Here is a 20,847-nt window from a genome sequence, read left to right as displayed (position 1 = left end):
TTTTAAAGCAGGAAAATGAGAAAGATGACGCAATGTATTGTAGAATCATATTTAATTGCAATTAAATAATCAATAAAAGAAACAGTTTACTCTGAATGCATTTTTTCCTCTATAATAAATTCTTCTATCGAAATTATGAAAAGGAAGTTGTTTTTATCCCATGTTGTTGTTTCAAAATAACAGGTCATTGCATGAGGGCCTTGTAAATGAAAATTCACCTGACTTTACCACATGGCTTGTTACAAGATAGTCAACTAAAAAAAAAAATTAGTAGGGCGTATATTCTGGATAAAGTCAATTATATAGATTGAAAAAACAGCCTGGACTGTAGAAATGCACTGTGCTGCTATAATGTGTGAGACTTATTATTATTTATCATTTGTTGTAGCCACACAAAAGGCATAAAGAAGACAAGCCCTTGCCCTGGAGGCCTATATTCTTAAGAAGGTGAGTTTAGCAAGTAAAGTAGTTGAAAAAGGAATTGCCGCACATAAAACTTTTACTCCCATTCTCCCTTTATCTTAACATCTGTTAAAACAGCAATTTGAAATGTAGACCTGCTTTAGAGGAATGACCAGTCAGCTAGAGACCTTGATGCCATAGGTATTGGAAGTTTGTATTTAGTGAAAAGGGCACCCTTGGGCTACAGAAAAGCATTGGTGAGCCAGTCTTTCAGAAGGCAAGATTTTATGGTATTAAATTATTTTCTGTAACTTTGAATGACTCTGAAATACACAATTGACCACTACAGCTATAACATTTCAGTTTTGATGGAGATATTCCCTCCACATATGAAAATTGAATACAGCTGCCTAGATTGCACCTAAAGAAAAGAATACTGAAAATTGCTAGTGAGACCAGGAGTCAGTAAGAAATGAAAAACAGAAAAAAATTTCATGGAGATCGTGGCACTTGGAGATTGGGAAATGGAAAAGAAATGACGATAATGTGTTTACGGAAAAAGGAACAGACTAACTTGCATATGATGAAAGGATAATTTTGGGGAGAAGTGGAAAATAAACTTGGAATGCCAAACAGAGTATGGAGGATCTTAGAACCAGGGCAACGAAAGCAGGAGCCACTCCTCAACACTATCATTCTCAAGAGAATAGCTAAGTAATATATGTAAGGTAGCAACTCTTAGAGTCAGTCTCATATTAAAATAAATGGGTCTTCCTTGAGCGTCAGATTTCTTAGTTTTAATATCTTTGGAGAGTCTTTCAGGTGAATTTGATTTGAGTTATATGAATCATATTTTTTCCCAATTTTAATTGATGGGTCAGGAAAACATTCTGTGGCTAAAACAAAGTAATAGAGGTTGTGCTCAAATAAAGACATTGAATTGATTTGATCCACTCAGAAACACACATGGGCATGCATGCATGTACAAAAGGACTTACATACATGGGATATTTTATTAAAAGGACTAACCAATCAGAAAATTGTGTAGTAAAAATAGCTGTATATGATATTCTCTAAGTATATGTAATTGGTATAACTAGATATAAATGGAATTGAATCAATATATGAGAGTAGGATAAATATCTATCTATACATATATATGCTATTAAAATAGATTAGTATGTGCACGGCCTGGTCCTATAATGAGTCTGTGTACTATATTAATAAGATTTTCCTGAGACAGGTAATCCTAATCATAAAGCTCAGCCATTTACTACCTTCGTGTATTTATTTTCTTAATTATTTAATATGGAGTTGTACTAGATAATATTCAGAGAGGTTCATTCCAGTATCAAGACATTCACGTATATAAATCTACCTGATTATGTAGCATCTTCATTACTTCCAAGTTGTTTTGTATTTGTGAGTCTTACTTTCCTGCTTGACTTTTAGGTGTTTAGTGTTCATGGATGATATCTTATGGTCACTTTTCTTTGCCCAAAATATAGATGTGCATGAGTTGCACACTTTTCCCTCCCATGGTCAATTATTGACACCAATATTCCATTATTGATTAATTCAAAATTACCTACTAGGTCTCTCCTAGGTGCCTGATACTCCATCAGGTTCTGGAGCTCTGGTAGTGGAAAAAATAACAAAGCTCCTATTCTTGTACAGCATATTTTCTGGCGGGAGAAATAGACAAAAAACAAAGAAAGAGATATGTATATACCTTTTTACTTAAGCCTGGTGTAGAGATAATTTATAATTGTGCAAACTATGATATATGGTTTATAGAAAACAATACAAGTCTCTGTTAAAAATTCCTGGTGGTGGTGTGTGAGGGGTGTCTACAGTGATAAGATGGATAAGGCGTCTCTGAGACTATGACAACTAAAAGGTGGGGAGGGTCAATAACACAGAAATAGAGAAAGAGCATTGGTGTTACAGAGGAACTGAGGAGCTGCAGCTTAAAGAGTGGGCAGACTTGCATATGATGAGTTTGTAAAGAGTGTGATGAAAGTGACTTGATGCCCTCTACAGATTTCATTTCTGCATTTTTTGCAAAGACATCTTGATTTTCCATTTTCTTTTTTTAATTGCAGTAACATTGGTTTATAACATTATATAAATTTCAGATGTACATCATTATATTTTGATTTCTGCATAGATTGCTCATTTTCAATTTTCAAATTCACTCCTCCTCATTCTCAGCCACGAAGTTTGGAAGCGTTTACCCCACCTTGACCTCTGGGAGTAGGCCATGAATATCTTAAACCAACCATTATATTCCATCATCCTGTTCACGGTGATCCTTTCAGAAAGTGTACGCCCTGTTTCTGGCCAATGAGAGAGAAAGAATCACACAATATCATGAGAGAGAAAAAGAGAAAGAGACTCCTTTTTCCTTACACAATGTTGCTATTTATGGCAAATAACGAAATTGGAGCAGAAGGGGAATGGGTGAAAGGAGACTTACTTTGAAAAGCTATACTACCTTTCACAAAAAAATTATTTCTAAAATATATTTCTAAATATAACATAGCTTGTTATACTTTAAAGTTCCCCAATAATACTTAAGCTTCCTTAAAGCTTCTTACTTAATTATCAAGAATTACTGAACAGCGTAACAGAATAGTCATTCTGGTAAATGTTCACATACTTAACCAGTAATTTAGCTTATTGTCTTTAATACTGAGTCTGGCATTTTTCTGAGGATGATGTAATTTTTAACCTGGAATAATTATGTTTAAATTTTCCTAAAATATTTTCTTTGTAATATTGTTTTCTTTCAAATGTACTTACTTTTTATTTAACATTGTGTATATAATGTATTTTCAATACACAAAAAGTATAGAGAATAATATGACACCAATTTTCACATTTAACAAGGATGATTGTTGCAGCATTGTTTTGTGTTTGCTTTCTTTCCATAAAGTTTATTTTTTTCCAGCCTTGTTGAGGTATAGCTGATAAAGAAAAATGATATATATTTAGGATGTACAACGTGATGATTTGACATATATATACATTGTGAAACGATTACCACAGTCAAACTAATTAGCACATCCATCACCCAACTTACATACCGTTTTGTGTGTGGTGAGAACACAAGATTCTACTCTCATAGCAAATTTCAAGGATACACTGTAGTATTATTAGCTATAGTCAAAACAAAGAAAAAAGAACAGAGATGGAGGTGTCACAATCCCCGATTTCAAAATATACTACAAAGCTATAGTAATCAATACAGAATGGTGCTGGCAGAAAAACAGACATGTAGAGCAATGGAACAGAACTGAAAGCCCAGAAATAAAACCATACACCTATGGACAGCTAATCTTTGACAAAGGAGCCAAGAACATGCAGTGGAGAAAGGAAGTCTCTTAGATAAATAGTGTTGGGAAAACTAGACAGCCACGTGCAAAAGAATGAAAGTAGACGATTATCAGGGTCTATTGTTGTTCCGTATAAATTTTAGGATTCTTTGTTCTATTTCCATGAAGAATGTTATTGGCATTCTGATTGGGATTGCATTGAATCTGTAGATTCCTTAGGTAATATGGACATTTAATAATATGGATTATTCTTCTAATCCATGAGCATGGAATATCTTTCCATTTGTTTATGTCTTTGATTTTCAGTTTCAGTGCCCTTTCATTATGATTATTGTTTCTTTTGCTGTGTAGAAGATTTTTAGTTTGATGTAGTCCCATTATTTTTGCTTTGTTCCCTGTGCTATTGACGTCCTATCCAAAAACATCATTGCCAAGACAATGGTAGGGAAGAAGGAGCTTTCCCCCTATGTTTTCTTCTAGGAGTTTTATGGTTTTAGGTCTTGCATTTAAGTTTTTAATTCACTTTGAGTTTATTTTTGTGTATTGTGTAATGGTTCAATTTCATTCTTTTGCATGTGGATATCCAGTTTTCCCAACACCATTATTGAAGAGACTGTCCTTTCCTCATTGTGTATTCTTGGTTCCCTTCTCAAAAGTTTATTGACCCTATAATTATGGGTTTATTTCTGGGCTCTCTATTTTGTTCCTTGGTCTATGTATCTGTGTTTATGCCGGTACCATATTGTTTTATTACACCTTTGTAATATAGTTTGAAATCAGGAAGTGTGATGCCTCCAGCTTTATTCTTCTTGCTCAAGACACTTCAGCTATTTGGATTCTTTTGTGGTTGCATACAAGTTTTATGATTTTTTTTTTCTATTTCTGTGAAAATTTGAAAGAGATTGCATTGACTCTGTAGATTATTTTAATAATATGGACATTTTAACAACATTAATGCTTCCTATCTATGAACTCAGGATATCTTTCCATTCATTTCTATTTCAATTATTTTCATCAATGTCTTATAGTTTTCAGCATACAGATCTTTCATCTCCTTAGTTAAATTTATTCCTAAGTATTAATTTTTTGATGCTATTATAAATGGTGTTGTTTCCTTAATATCTTTTTGGATAGTTTTTAGTGTGTAGAGATGCAACTGATTTTTGTATGTTAATTTTGTACCCTGTAACTTTGCTGAATTTATTAGTTGTCACACCTTTTTAGTGGAGTCTTTAGGGTTTTCTATATACAGGATCACGTCATCTGAAACAGAGAAAATTTAACTGCTTCCTTTCTGATTTGGATGTCTTTTATTTCCTTTTCAAGCCTAACTGCTCTGGCTAGGACTTTAAGTACTATGTTGAACAGAAGTAGCGAGACTGGGTGCCCTTGTCTTGTTCCTGATCTTAAAGGAAAAGCTCACAGCTTTTCATCTGTGAGTGTGATATTATCTGTGGGCTTGTCATATGTTGCCTTTATTGTGAGGAGGCACATTCCTTCTACACCTAATTTGTTGAGTTTTTATCATAAAAAGATGTTGATGTCTGTTAAAGTTTTTCTGCTCCTATAGAGATGATTGTATGATGTTTTACCCTTCATTCTGTTAATGCAGTGTATCACATATATCGATTTGCATATGTTGAACTATCCTCGCATCCCAAGAATTAATCATGCTCAATTGTTCTATATGATCTTTTAAATGTGCTGTTGAACTTGGTTTGCTCATATTTTCTTAAGGGTTTTTACAACTATTTTCATCAGAGATATCAGCCTGTAGCTTTCTTTTCTTGTAGCGTCCTCATCTAACTTTGGTATCAGGGTAATTCTGGCCTTGTAAATGAGTTTGGGTCTCTTTCCTATGGTGCAGGCATGCATAACTCCTCCTAGGTCCCTTTGTGGGTGGTGCCAGTGACAGAACCAAGGCCCAACAAGGATGTAGCCAAGACCATAGAGGGATGAGGCTATTTCTGGGTCTGTAGCCAGCACCAAGGTTGGTAAATCTGCCACCTGGGCATGGGGCTGCCTTCTCAAAATGGCTCTCCTCAGTCGTGGGCTTCACAAGGATTTCACAACCTCCTACCTGGATCCAGATGCTTCTACAAAGACACTTTTGTCCATGGATGGCTGCCAAATTATTATTGCTAGGGGGGAATACAACCAGAGGATCCCTTATTCTGTTAGCTTGCTGATACCTCTAATATTTACTAGCTGACATTTACTAATATTTTTCTTGGAATCCATCGAATGTACAACTTCTAGACAGGACCACATTACTATAATAATATGCCTATATACCTATCTTGATGCATATCATTTTATACATGATTCTAACACTTAATAAGCAGTATTTAATACAAACATAACACAACAATTTCATCAACTTATCAGTGGAAGAAAAGGCTTACCCTATTGAAATCTATCTACTTGAAATTTCTAGTACACATGATACTCAAAGTTGAATAATTAAATGCATTCACAGTTACAAAGAAGGCTGGTAATTATCACTCTTCTTTATTGTGTGTGTGTATGTGTTACATATATTTATTTGCTTGTTTTATTGTGATAACATTAGCTTAAAACAGTACATACATTTCAGGTGTACATCATTATATTTTTATTCCTGTGTAGACTACATCACGTTCACCACCCAAAGACTAATTACAATCCATCATCACACACATGTGCCTCATCACTCCCCCCATCCCCCCCCCACCCCCCCGTAACCACTAATCCAATCTCCCTTGTTACATGGTTTTTTGTCATTGTTTTTTAGCATAATACCCTCAAGGTCCATCCATGTTGTCAAAAATGGCCAGATTTCATTGTTTCTTATGGCTGAGTAATATTCCATCATGTATATATATCACAACTTCTTTACTCATTTGTCACTTGATCAGCACCTAGGTTGCTTCCCCAGGGAATCTTCCCTTCCCTATTCTAGGCCCATTAAGACTGATCTCTATGTATTACTTGACTCTTGCTCCTTGCACTCTGGCTTCCGTTTGTGTTTGGCTAATGGAAGGAACTGATAGGAGAATCAAATGTACTTATTTGCCAGATTCTTTCCTCTAGGGCTGCAATTTTAGTAGCTGCATTCCTCTCTCAAGGCTAAAACTCCTGGCAAGGAGTCGATTTTTCAGGTTGAATTTTTTCTGGGTTCCAATACCATTCCTTTTTCCTTCTGCCTATAGGTGGTAATGGAGTTCCTTGGTTTCTAGTACCTAGGGACTTCACCAACATTGGTTTGTTCCTTTAACCCTAACCAAAAATCTGTGTATTGAATATTTCTTTAATTTCTTTTCAATGATCTTGTAAAATTATTAATACATACCTGTACTCTATTTTGAAGTATATTTTAATTTATATTTTTTGCTGAATGTAGTCATTTTATCTCTATTTTAAGATTATTAGTGTGAAATTTTTATAATTGTTTTATTTAAAAGTCTCCTTGTCTTAAGTTTATCTGCTTGCTTTTCTGTAATATTTATTTTTTTCTCTCCTCTTTCTTAGTTCACACAAATTTCTATGTAGCTGTTTCATTTGTATATATTTTCTGATAAAAATATTTTTGTTTTGACCAGCCCCATGGCCTAGTGGTTAAGTTAGATAACTCCGCTTTGGTAGCCCAGGTTCAGTTCCCAGGTGCAGACCTACACCGCTTGTCTATCAGTGCCCATGCTGTGGTGGTGGCTCACATACAGAAAGGGGAATATTGGCAGCAGATGTTAGCTCAGGGTGAATCTTCCTTAGGGGAAAAAAATTTTTTTTGTTTTGTTGATGAGTTATATCATGAGATATTCTTTCATATCAATATATGTTTATATATTCATTTATACTTTACTTCAATTTTAAGGTTTATTTTGTTATATTTTTCTAACTTCATGAGTTGATGTCTCTGCTGTTAATTTTTTCATGTTTTTCAATAAACATATTTATGTCTGTTAATTTCCACACAAGCTTTGCAATATAGTTTGATTTGTTTCTAAACATTTCAGAGTGTATTTTGATTTCATTTTTATATTAAATACATATTTTGTTTTTGCCTCTTTCTTGGATTAAATATATGAGAGCAAATATTTTGTTGTTGTTGTTTGTCTATCCATTTGTTGTTAATTCCAGTACTAGCAAATTCTGGTCAGTGAATATGTACTGTAACATTTTTCCTGTCTTGGAACTTAAAAAAAGTTTAAAGATAAAGATAAAAAAGTTCATCTTCATGAACAAGTACATGGTTTTTTTTGGGATTTTTATGTGTTTGCAAGTCCAAGCTTTGCGTTTGTCCTCTATGTCATTACTTACTTTAAGTCTGCTTGAACATTTTCTGAGGGTAGTATTTAAAGTTATTTCCCCCTATGATTGTTCATTTTTCACATGTGTCTTTGTTTCGCTAATTTGGAGCTCATCAAATCTATATTACTTAGTAAATTAATGCTCTTGTGTGACATATGCTATGATAAATATTTCATTTTAATTCCCATTATTTTTTGAATTTATTTTCATTAGATAACCTTTACTTCATATGTCCCTGTTCTTTATTTTTGTACTTTCTCTTCAGTTTTGCTCACTGTTCTCTTAAATAACATGCACCTAAATTTTAAAATCATTATAAAATTTATTTTCTTAAAAATATTTAAAATTTTCAGGTTTATACTCATTATGTATAGATTTCTACTTAGTTATGTATATTATATTTTTGCTATTCACCATGCTTTTTTATTGTTTCATTTTTTGTTTATTTTTCCTTTCGTGCGTTTTGTTCAAGCTACTGTTTTAATTTACTATTTTCTTTCTCAGTTTACACACTGCTTATGAATTTTCTTATGTATTGAATGAAATTGTTTATACTGTACTTCAAAATCTTTAGATGGGCTGACTATGCTAACAGTAAAATGGTCTAAATTAACCTTTGCAGTTCTTGCAAAACAGTACTACTAAATAAATTATCAGAAAATGAAAATTCCAACTAAGAAAACAGAGAAATTAGTTAGTAACACAGTAAAATATTAAATAAAAATTCAATTTGAAATTCTAACATAGAACCATGGTGTATGCTGTCCTCTGTAAATGACCCACAATGCCATTCTGTCATCATTCACTGAGTCTGTTTGCTAACAGCTAAGATGAATTTGTATCGACCTCAGCACACGGTCCTGCCCAAGCTCTCCCACAATGCACAGCTCTCCTTTGAGGGTTCGCTAGGGTTGTGGGATCTAAGGCCATGGCCTGATTTGTCACGGCACTGCAGGACAGGTGGCTCCTGAACTTTTGTCCAAATCTGCTTTCTGCATGATTCACGTCAGTCTATGAAAGGATTATAGAATGTCATAACAGAAATGGAAGAAGTTTTGAAAATCAATACTTTAGATGACTTGAAATGTCAATGTAAAATAAACAGCTATAGAGGAAAGACTTCCATATCAGAGAAACAAGGTCCTTAGCTCCTATATATATATATTCAACGTGAAAGAAACATATCCAGAGCGGAAGATAATTATCTACCGAAAATATTAGCAGAAGAAGAACCAACAATTGTGGATAAATTGAAAAGACTAAGAGTTTTTCTCAGCTTTCTATCCCTTTAGAACTGACCAATCTGGGGAATTGCTGGTCCAGGTGAATAGCAAGATGAGACCGAGAATGTGCTGTGTTAGAGGGAATGATGACTTACATAATTTTCTAGGCGTGCTGAGTACAGATAGAGGAGTTTGGAGCCTTGTTATGGATTCATTTATCTGTCATTGCTCCCCAGCCATGACCTTATCACCTCTGGGGAGATTTGGAAAATTCTGCAGAAGGCCCTTTGTGGACAGGAACTGGCCAGGTGCCCATTGGGCATGACAGCTTTGCCTTTTCAAAAAAACCATTTGACTTGATTGTAGAGAGGAAAAATATCCTGGTCGATTTTAATGAAAGGATCAATACAAGCCTTTCCTCCAAGTTGATGATAGATTATCATGAATTTTCTGCCTTAGAAAGGAATGTCAGTAAAGAAGAGTACATGCACTTTATGCCTACTCCACTCTGAATTTCCTCTGTTCCCACAGACTGAAGCCAACTCTAAAGTGTTTAGTTAAATAGTTCAGTGGACTATTTCATGACTCGATAGACTGATTTGGACCTTCTCTCATTTGTGTACTAACTTATGCAATGTCTAAACTAGTACAATCATTTTTCATGCAGTCAGGAAGCTCTCTCTGTAACATCACCCCTGTACTCCCACAAAAAAATCCTGCATTTTAAGAATCTCATTGACTTCTTGTTAATTAGCTCAGGAATAAAGAATTTGCACAGCCAATATCTAAATTGTTAGGCAATGAACAAGTCAACAAAATATATATATTTCTCTATAGTTGTGACATTACCTATGGGAATATCAGAAAATTATTTTAAATGAACCCATCTTCACACATAGTTGGCATTCAACGAATTCTTCTTGAACAAATGAATGGCTTAAAAAGTGTTGCCTTGTATGTTTGCAAAATATTGTATAGAGAATGTGAGTAATAAGAAAGGATTACTATAAGGAGGTGGCAGAAGAAAAAACATTTCAGTCAACGTAGCAGGAAATGAAAATATCTGGATATTTTTGGCAAATATGATAAATGAGTTATCATTTTATCTTGCTGGATATACTGTTTCTTGATATATACCTGCTCCTTCACAGTAGAGGGCCACCCGTGACCGGAGTCCCTTGCGGAGCCCTCAGCCAGGAAGGGGAAGAGCAGATGCAGACAGGTCTAGGGAACCTCTTCCCAAGAAGGCTGGATGAGGGGCCAGCCCAGTGGTGCAGCGGTTAAGTTCGTTCGCAGGTTCCGCTTTGGTGGCCCAGGGTTCGCAAGTTCAAATCCCGGGTGCGAGCACAGCACTGCTTAGCAAGCCATGCTGTAGTAGGCGTCCCACGTATAAAGTAGAGGAGGATGGGCACGGATGTTAGTTCAGCGCCACGCTTCCTCGGCAAAAAGAGGAGGATTGGTGGCAGATGTTGGCTCAGGGCTAATCTTCCTAAAAAAAAAAAGGCTGGATGATGATGAAGGGAGTGGGTGGGAACAGCAAGACAGCCAGGCCCTGCCCTTACCGGGATGATGCTGCATCCATCCTCACCCAGAGGGTCTCCAGGAAGTTCTCAAAGTGCTGGCTGTCCTTGGCCACAGACCCAGGAGCAGAAATTTGGAGCTGTTCCTGCAAAGCTGCCGCAGGTGGATGCGGAACTCGCGGACTAGGCCCGTTAGCGGTACTTGTGCAGCATCTTCCGGTGTCTCCTGCCACGAGAGGTTGGTGTGCACCGTCAGCACGTAGGCGGCAGCTCCAGGGCTGTGGCGCTTAAGGCGCTCTCGCTGACATTCTGGGCGTAAGGCGACATCTGCAAACAGAAGGACTAGGGCTGGACTCTGCCTGCTCAGGGAAGGAGAAAGTGCTGACTTCTGTATCATAGGGTTCCTTAATGTCCCCTTTTGTGGGAGAACCAGTCTCTTCTTGCAAAGGGTGGTGGATGGGTGTTGAGGCCCCATCAAATATTACTCTGCCCAGAAAGTTGATGGTGGACTCCGTGGAAACAATCTGGAAGGCTTGGCTGAGCTGGAAGCACAGCTCTTCAGCAGCCGCCTGGTTGTCCACGGCCAGGACCACCAGGCAGCTCGCCTCCACGGCCCCCTCTACTGGCGGGCAGGGAGCCTACCGTGAGGCATCTGGAACTTTCCGCGCAGACTCTGGCTGGGGTAGTGCCAGGGTCCTGGGCTGTCTGCAGGACCACTAGGTGCAAGGCGTCATCTCGGAAGTAGGAGACGGAGGCAATGTCATGGGTGGGAACCCTGAGATGGTGTCCTTCCCATCCTTCCAGGCCAGCTTGACGTGGTGGGCAGACAGTCTGATCAGAGCATCGCGCTGCTGGGGCAAGTGCCGGGAAGCTGGTGTGCTGTCTTTGCATCATCTATGGAGTGCAGGATTTCGTTCCTACTGGAAGCATTCAGGTGTCCTGGGATGTAGTTAACAGACCTAAGTACCTCACCTCAATATTGTTGCTCAGCTGTCTCTTGGGCTCCACACGCTCAGGCAAGGAGAGGGTACAGAGGCCGCCTTCCTCTCACCTTTTTCTGGGCTTTTATCTCTCCTCCTTTTAGGAATGCTCATTTAAATGGAGACAAAATTCCAGACTCCTCGCCCTTCATGCTTGCTTGCCACGTGCAGCTCCAAGTCAAAATTGAGCGAAATTAAGTGTGGTTTTATTCATCAAATTTTAATGCATTAGCTATGTCTTAATTCAATGTTTTATTCTAGTCACAGAGAGGAGGACCTTGGACTTTATTGTAAGAAGAGCTGTTTTTACAGCTCTTATATACAAAAGGCAGTCAATGGCAGCTGGCATGTTGGGTAGCTTATAAAGTTAAAAAGTCCACATTTTAGGAGTTCAGTACACCTTTGTCTTTAACCTTATTTTAGGTATGCAGATTTAATCTATTTCTGGGCATAATAAAACTAACACACTTATGCGCACAAACGAAATTTTTGATAACAAATTAAAACATCAATATTTATCATGATAGATTTCAAATTTGTTTTTTTTCTATGTTAAGAAATAGTATGTGGAATAGTTAACACTTTCTTCTCTAAAACAATTGATCAATTAATATCTTTGTCAATAAAACTGAATTATCAAATGTCTCAAATTCATTTACAGAAATAGTATTATTTTATACATTTCTGTTTGAACAACATGGTATGCATGGTTACTCTTCCACTGAAGTCCACCAACAGCCAAGTCTAGAAAACTGCGAAAGGGTGAGGTCCTACGTAAATAGCTCAGATAATTCAAAATTATATCAACATTATAGTTCTTCTTTAAGTTGTTTTTTCCAAACATTAATAGAAATACATTTATCTCATGAAAAAATGTAACTATAATATACCCAATGACTATTTTTTCTCCTGTGTTATGTAATTGACTCAAATTTTTAATGAAAATTATAAAAGTTAAAGATGTATTCATCTCTAAATAATACAATATTACCCAATATTCACAATGGTGCTTAAAAAATAAAATTGTAAAAATATGAAATGATGTTAAGTGGTACATATTTATGCAACGAGGATAGTGTTTGAATAATTATGTCCAAGAGTAGCACATTGTCGCACATATTTATGTCATTTCAAATCCTGCTCATTCGAAAACACTTTTGTGGTTTTATTGACATCATTCACCAAGATTTTGATTTACTGTTTATAAGTAATTCTTTAGTTTTATTCACTATACTCTAATTTTATAATATCACTGAAATTTTTTCTATCATGTTACATAACATTTATTCAGTATTTTATTCAAATTAACAAAATAGTTATTTTAATATTTAAGAATTACTTCAACTACTTTCAACAATTTTACAGAAATATGTAATTTCTAAAGATTTTCCCCAAGGCTACATTTTTACTTTAGTAACCTCGCTATAATTATAATAATAAATGTATAGTTTGATATTATACACTTATGTGATAAAACTTTTTTGGCAGAAATGTTTTTCTACATTATGAATATGTTAATAAAAAGTAAAAATGTATCTGAACAGATGCTTATAAAGACAATTCATAAGGCAGTCATGTCTATGAATAAAATATAATTTCACAATATTTTTAATCATAATCTTATATTTTACTTTCAAAATTAGATAATAGTATATCATTCAGCAAAGTTTCATTAATTTTTTTTAGTTATATAGAGAATGACATGAAGATATTTTTCAGAATATTTTTACATATACCATATTGGAAATTAGAGTTCGTAAATAGTATGGAAATTCTCAGGGCATTACATCTTTGCATTTAAACTCTCCAAATATGTTATTACCTCACAAATACTGCCATTTCATCTAAATACTTCACTCTATTTGATTATTAACCATTTAAAACTGGTTACGGTTAATTTCTTTATTTTCTTTTCAGTTACCTATTAAAAGAGCAAATAAATACAGGAGTTCAAAGATAATATTTTATTTTTGAAACATATTTCAAGAAATCTAAGAATCGTACCACTGAAAGTTCAACATAGTTTAAACATAATTCAAATGGCTAAACATAATGTAATTTTTCAAATTCTGAATTCTTCAGTAAATATAAAAGGTGTGTGTATAGAGGAGAGACTGAAAATGATGAAAAGCCAAAATTTGATAAATATCCAGAGAATTCAAATTCCCATGGTCAACTAATATTACTTTAATTTATCCCTAATACAAGCCTTGGACCAGGTTTAGGACTATCAAGATTTCTCTTGCATGCTTAAGATTGGTTTAATATTAGCTTGTGCTCTAGCTGACATCTGCTAAGATGGTTCTGTAGAGGAGCCCTAAGCTATGGGAGTCATACTGGTATCTCTGTAGGCTAGAGTTGATTTCCAGCTGTTCTGGGAAAGCTCTATCCTTCTCTCTGAAGATACGGGATGTTGTCTTCGACTCTTAGCCAAAAGAAGGGCTGTGGGCAATTAAAATCCAAAACTCCCCTGGACACCCCCAGGCCTGGGTTTACTGATGGTTTTCACCTAGTGTAGCCTGTTAGACACCCTGGTTAATTATGCGGCCAGAAACACATAATCCCCCTTCTTAACTTCTGCCTGGAGCTCTCATGAGGCCAAAATTCCTAGCACAGATCTTGATGGTTCAGTTGATGTGGAAGCCTGGCCAGTGCGCCATTAAGGACCCTGGGGAGATTGTACCTGGATGTCTTTCAGACCCCAAAGCTTGCCTGTACTGTTTTTCTATTGCTGTATCTGATTTTCACCTTTAAAAGAAAAGCATTATGTGAGTGTGCTTTGCAAAGTCTGGTGAGTCTTTCGAAATATCAAAACTTGGGAAATCTTTACAGCATTTAATTCAATATTCTAGGGTTAGGATGAGGATGAAGCAAGCCAAGAACCTAGGACACAGAATTTAAGGAGGCTTTCACTTGCAAGAAGCTGAGAGTCCCTCCTTTAACTATGTGATGTGGGTGCATCATTTGCCCCATCCTAGTCCAAGACTCGCTCTCTTTATTGCCTCAAATATCTTTCCAGTTAAATACATAGGACACCTGAGACTTAAACTCTATCACTGACTTATCTTTATGGTCTTTCCTGCCTTTGTGTCACTCCCAACAAGGTACTTTTCATGAATTTTCAATCATATCTTCATTAAAATCGATCATATCTATTAATCCTCTCAACAACCATTGCCATTAAAACAAATTTAAATATTCTTGAAATAAGGTATGCTAAAATTTTAGTGAGAAAATGAAAGAATGGATTAAGTATTGCCATTAGAAAACTTTTACATACTTTTTTGAAATAAATTATGCTAAAATTTTAGTTAGAAAAAACCTGATTTAGGACTTGTTTCAATGATTTTGTTAATTATAGAAGCGTTCTAGAAATAGGGCATTGTGTTTGTTGTTTCTGATCCAGAAGTTTGATGCTAATAGTGGCATTATCGTGCAAATTAAGAGGATTGGGCTGGGCAAAATATTAGGTGTAGTATTCCCCACAGTGGAGAGTAGTTAAAGCCTTGAAGTGCAAATAATTATCTTCAAGGGAAGAGCATTAACATTGCGCCTATAGCACTTGTTAAAACATAGGAAAAAATATTTCCTTGATGATTATTATGTATTAAAATAGAAAATATGATCAACCATAAGAGTTGATGAAAGATGCCACATATTCAGAGTATTTCTGACAGTTGCAAGTTTGAAATATTCTTGGTAACCTCAGTTGATATCCTTGAGTTAGTCTCCACAAGGATTCATAAACCTAAAAGATTCATTTTAATTGTGATGGCATTTTCCCACCGTGAGCTCATCCATTAAAATCACATTGAGTGAGATTACAGGTAAAGTACTCAGCTGTTGGTTAATTCTCAGACTAAGATAAAATCATTTAATTCCAAATATCCTGATATGATTTAAAGTAGCTATCTAAAACTCTAGTCAGTGAAATGTGAAACTGTTTTGTGCTTTCCTTGGGGGCTTGACTTATATCTAAGACAGTAATATATTTTCAATTTGGAAGGATATTCAGAATAAAATTCTTAGAAAATATTTTCCTTTATTTTTAGTAATAAATCTATTCAGCAATAAAGAATTTACTATTACAGTTTATTTCAATCTTTATTTTCTCTAGTAAGAAGGCAAGGGCTTAAGAAAGTTATATCTTGATTTCTGTTACTGAACCAGGTTCATTTTGCCCAGGCATGGTTATGCCAATCACTGAGACTACTAGTTTGTGGCAGAGAAAGAGTTTTTATTCACAAGGCAGCCAAGCAAGGCAATAGGAGAACAAGTCTCAAATCCACCTCCCCAAAAATAGGGATTAGGGATATTTCCAGGATAAGAAGGCAGGCTGGTCTGAAGTGTGGGAATAGCCAATTGGAGGTAAGCAGTGAGGTAGTTGATGATCTGTGCAAGCATAGCCAAGTTTCATGGCTCTTTATAGGAGGCATGTTCGCAAAATGGTGGCATGACCTTGATCTGAAGGTGGAGTTTTTGGCTCTTTGACGTCCAAGGGTCATGTATTGTTCATCTGCACAGGCCCAGTTGAGGAGTCAGTAATCTTAACCAGCCTGAACTAGAAAAGGAGTCAACTCTCAGTTCCTGAAAAACTTAAGAACTCATTACAATAGTGACCTGGGTGTCAGAGATGTTACGTAATAGGGTGGGCTTTATTAGTGCATTATATAACTACTTTTCCAAACAGACAACTAGCCAAGTAAAGTTAAAGCAAGTGGTCCCCAGTTTCATTTCCTAAATACTAATTTTCTAGATAGACCATCATTTGTCAATGATAAAGTAGTTCACATTGAGAGATTCATGTAAACGTATCATGTTTCAGATATTCATGATATATACAATAGTGTTCTGAATTCAAGACTAGATTACTTCTCATCCATGAAGGACTGTATATCCCAAAATGACTCATAACACAGACATAGAGTATTATTGTTAGTCAATTGTCTATTAACTAATTTTATAAACATGCTGTTGTACATTTGATCTTTACTTTTTAAATAATATTTGCAATGCACTGTCACAAAAGTAGAGAGTAGGGATGGAACAAAAACATGGATTTTGGAAGCAGTAATTTATTTACAACCTTAAGTGTCTATTTTCTGGGTAAACTTTGTCAAAAATTTTTCCTCCTTGAGCATCAATTTCTTCATTTAAAAATGAAAATACTCGGGTTAGCCCAGTGGCATAGCAGTTAAGTTCCCACATTCTGCTTTGGCAGCCCAGGGTTCGCTGGTTTGGATCCTAAACACCACTTGTCAAGCCAAGCTGAGGTAGCGTCCCACATATAAAGTAGAGGAAGATGGGTACAGATGTTAGCTCAGGGCCAGTCTTCCTCAGCAAAAAATAAAAAATAAAAAAAGAGGAGGATTAGTGATGGATGTTAGCTCAGGGCTAGTCTTCCTCAAAAAGTTAATTAATTAATTTTAAAAAATGAAAATACTCTTACCATCTAGAAACATTTTAAGATTCGGTTTTCCATTTTGCACACCATAGCATGTTAAAACAACATAAATAAAGCTCATGAAATAAATTAGGTATAAAAGTAAACAAAGGAAAAAATTGTCCTAATATAATAGACAAAGTTCACTGAATCCAGTTATCCATGGCTGATGGGCGACATCAATGTTTCAACCGTGATACATGAACTAATTAAAATGTGTGTATAGACTTCCATCTTCCACCATAATTTCAGAAATCTGAAAGAACTCTTTGTAGCATTCTTTCAATAAGAAAAGATTAGAACAAACATTAAATGCATAGACAGATGAATGGAAAAAGAAAATGTGAGATATATGATGAAATACTATTGCAACTTTCAGATTCTGGCTACAAACAAATGAAATCCTGCCATTTGTGACAAGATGGATGAAACTTGAGGACATCAGACTAAGTGAAATAAATCAGAAAGAGAAAGACAAATGCAACATGATCTCCCTTACATATGGAATCAAAAAAACCAAACTCTTGGAAACAAAGATCAGGATGGTGGTTGCCAGAGGCAGAGGTGAGAGGTGGGGGAAACAGGTGAAAGTGGTCAAAAGATGCAATTTCCAGTTATAAGATAAGTAAATCCTGGAGATATAATTACAGCACAATGACTATAGGTAACAATACTGTATTACATATTTGAAAATTGCTAAGATAGTAGATCTTAAAAGTCCTTACCACAAGTTAAAAAAGATTGTAGCTACATAAAGTGAAGGATTTTCACTAAACTTATTGTGGGAATCATTTTGCAATATATCCATATATCAAATCATTTTGTTGTACACCTGAAACTTCTACAATGTTATAAGTCAATTGTAGCTCAATAAAACTTGGGGAGGGGGGAGGAAATTCCAAATATGGATGAAAGAAATCAAAGAACATCTAGTGAAATGGAGACGAAAGCTTTGTTGATGGATTTAAAGATTCAATATTGCTAATATATTAATCTCTTCCATTGGATCTATAAATCCAATAGAATTCCAATCAGAAGCCTGCCATATTTTTTGAACATATTCACAAACTGATTATGATATTTATATGGAAAGTCAAAAGACCTTGAGCAGACATAACCATTTTTCAAAAAGAAGAATGAATATGAAAAACTCAGAGAACCCAATTCCAAATCTTATCATAAAGCTACAGAAATCAAGGCAATATGCAGGAAGCGCTAAGGAATTTTTCTTCATTCTTCACAGTGAGAAGCTGATGAGGATCCTTGAGGTGAGACTCATGAAAGTGTGAAGGCCCTCTTTACACTGTGCTCGCCAGAGATTTGAACTCTCTAGATACTCCACACCGAGCTGCCAGCAGTTCTTCAATTACACTGTAAGCGTGCCTACCGCTACTGGCACCAGCCATGGCTTCTGCCCCAGGTACGTTGTGATTCCTTGCATCGATGGAAATAATCCATAATCAATCTATAAATGAAAATTTGAGTGAGTTTATTCTGAGCCAAAATGTGAGGACCGTGGGCTGAGGCCTTCCTTCCTCAAGGAAGGAAGGGCACCAAAGAAGTGGGGTATACAGAGTGGTTATATACCCTCAAAGAGGATGTTTCACATATGATTGAAATGTCCCTTTTACAATAGTCACGAGACTGCTCTGTCAGCACAGCGATTGATGGACGCAGCAGGTAGTAGGTCTGCTGTCTTGATGGACACAGCAGGGTGGCAGGTCTGTTGTCTTGAGCTGGGTGGTCACAGCAATTAGTTCCTGGTCTAGGGAAAGATGATTATCCTTAAGGAAATACCAATGTGGGGGGAACTTACACCTTTATCTTAAGGGCATTTGTTCTTGCCGTAGTAAATGTTTAAAGCAGATATACAATGCATACTCAATGGCTATGTCAGGCCCTTTTGGAAAAACAAAATCAGGCCAAATTAGGTTTACACCAAATGGCTTCCTCACGTACTCCAATATATCCTATTGCTTACCATTTCTATTTGTCACTTCTATCTGCCTCTCTCTCTGGTTTTGGGGGCAGCAGCTTTGCCCTGTGACTTCAATTCTCTGATGAATCTACAAAGAGTTGTGTCTCAGCTTGTTTAGCTTTTTCTTAACTTATTGTGAGGATGGGAATACTAACTTCCATAATATTCACGTTAGAGCAGAAATACAGAATTTTATCATTTAGAAACAAAATAGTCTAAGAGACTAAATTTCTAAATGTTATTCTAAGGAAAATATTTTCCAGTGTACCTGACAAAAGCTAATTAAATGAACCCTTCTAATTGACTTCTAATTGGTATTTTATATATATATATATATATATAAATTACATTTATACCTAAGAAAGCTACACAATGTGGAGAGTGGTGCTTTAGTTTGTTGACATTCTGGAAAACTGATTTTGTTCTAAATATCTAATTCATTTTAAATTTGTTTAAACTATCTACTCTACACAAGTTCAAAAGGACTGTTCACCTTGCATCAGATTTTTCTTATGTATGTACACAATAATCCCCAATCTGCAATTCATTTTCAAACACGTCCTGTTGTATCTCTGCCTGAACATTTTTTATTTACCCTCAGGGGATTCCATTTTAGTTTTTAATGTGCAAAGATGGTGTTAAAATGAAATTCTTAGGTGGGAATGAAGTAGAACGTTCTATTCTTGATTAGTAACATATCCTCAACTAGCCTAGTTTGAAGAAAATTGTCATCAACAGTTCTGATATCTCCACAGATGTTGAAGGGATTGGCAGTTTTCTGCAGAAGCAGAGACTCCTATGTTGTTCTGGATATCAGACCTCCCAGCAGCCACAGCAAGACTAATTGTAGTCTTCGAGCCATAGAATGCATTTGAAGACGTTGACCGTTATGATCTTTAGGGAATAATATAATCAATAATGCATAATACAGTTACATTTTAAAATTTACATATGAATGTATATGTTTGAATATATATTTCTATTTTTAGGAAGATTGAAACAGAGAGTATTATGCCTTTTTATAATGGCATTTCAATAATAAACTTCTCATTAATATCTTTACCAATAATAATTAGATAATTGTTACAAAGAACTTGTTTTATCTACTGTAGTTTGTTGATATTCCAACCCAGACTATACAATGCTATCTGACTAACCTTCCCAAAATATACAAATGGTCAAACTCACCCCCAAGACACCAACTAAATTTCAAAATTCTTGGCCAGTCATTCAAGTCTGTGAATGATCAGATTTCTGGTACCCTTTAGTTTTATAATATTTATTGAAATTCCAATCCACACACACCTTAGGACACCCGTTCTGATTTGCAAGTTGTTCCTTCTACCTAACTCAAATTTATTAGACTTCTTTTGCAATAATAAAAATATTTTGTCATTTTCTTCGTGAAGACCCCAAACACTATTCTTTACTGTTACTTCTGAGTATTTTATGATTGGTATTGCTGTTGACATGAGGAATCTTTTTCCATTATATTTTCTGGTTAACATATTTTCTGCTAATATAGGTAGTTTGCCCAAGAAGATCACTCTTACTTTTATCTCCAAGGTAACTGTGCTGTTGCCAGTTCATGGTTCCTATAATTCTCTCTTTATGGTTATCTTCAGACATAGAAGCATAGACAAGCACACCAAGAAATCTCCTGAGTTGCAGCC

The 20,847-nt window shown here is 35.6% G+C and overlaps 1 pseudogene; it reads right to left on the bottom strand.

Moving 5' to 3' along the window:
- Window positions 1–10,811: 10,811 nt before the first annotated feature.
- On the bottom strand, window positions 10,812–11,905 carry LOC103560429 (cerebral cavernous malformations 2 protein pseudogene; annotated as a pseudogene).
- Window positions 11,906–20,847: the final 8,942 nt, after the last annotated feature.

The sequence above is a fragment of the Equus przewalskii genome, chromosome 9 (genome assembly GCF_037783145.1).
Source record: "Equus przewalskii isolate Varuska chromosome 9, EquPr2, whole genome shotgun sequence".
NCBI lineage: Eukaryota > Metazoa > Chordata > Mammalia > Perissodactyla > Equidae > Equus > Equus przewalskii.
This window is presented reverse-complemented; position numbering and strand designations above follow the sequence as displayed.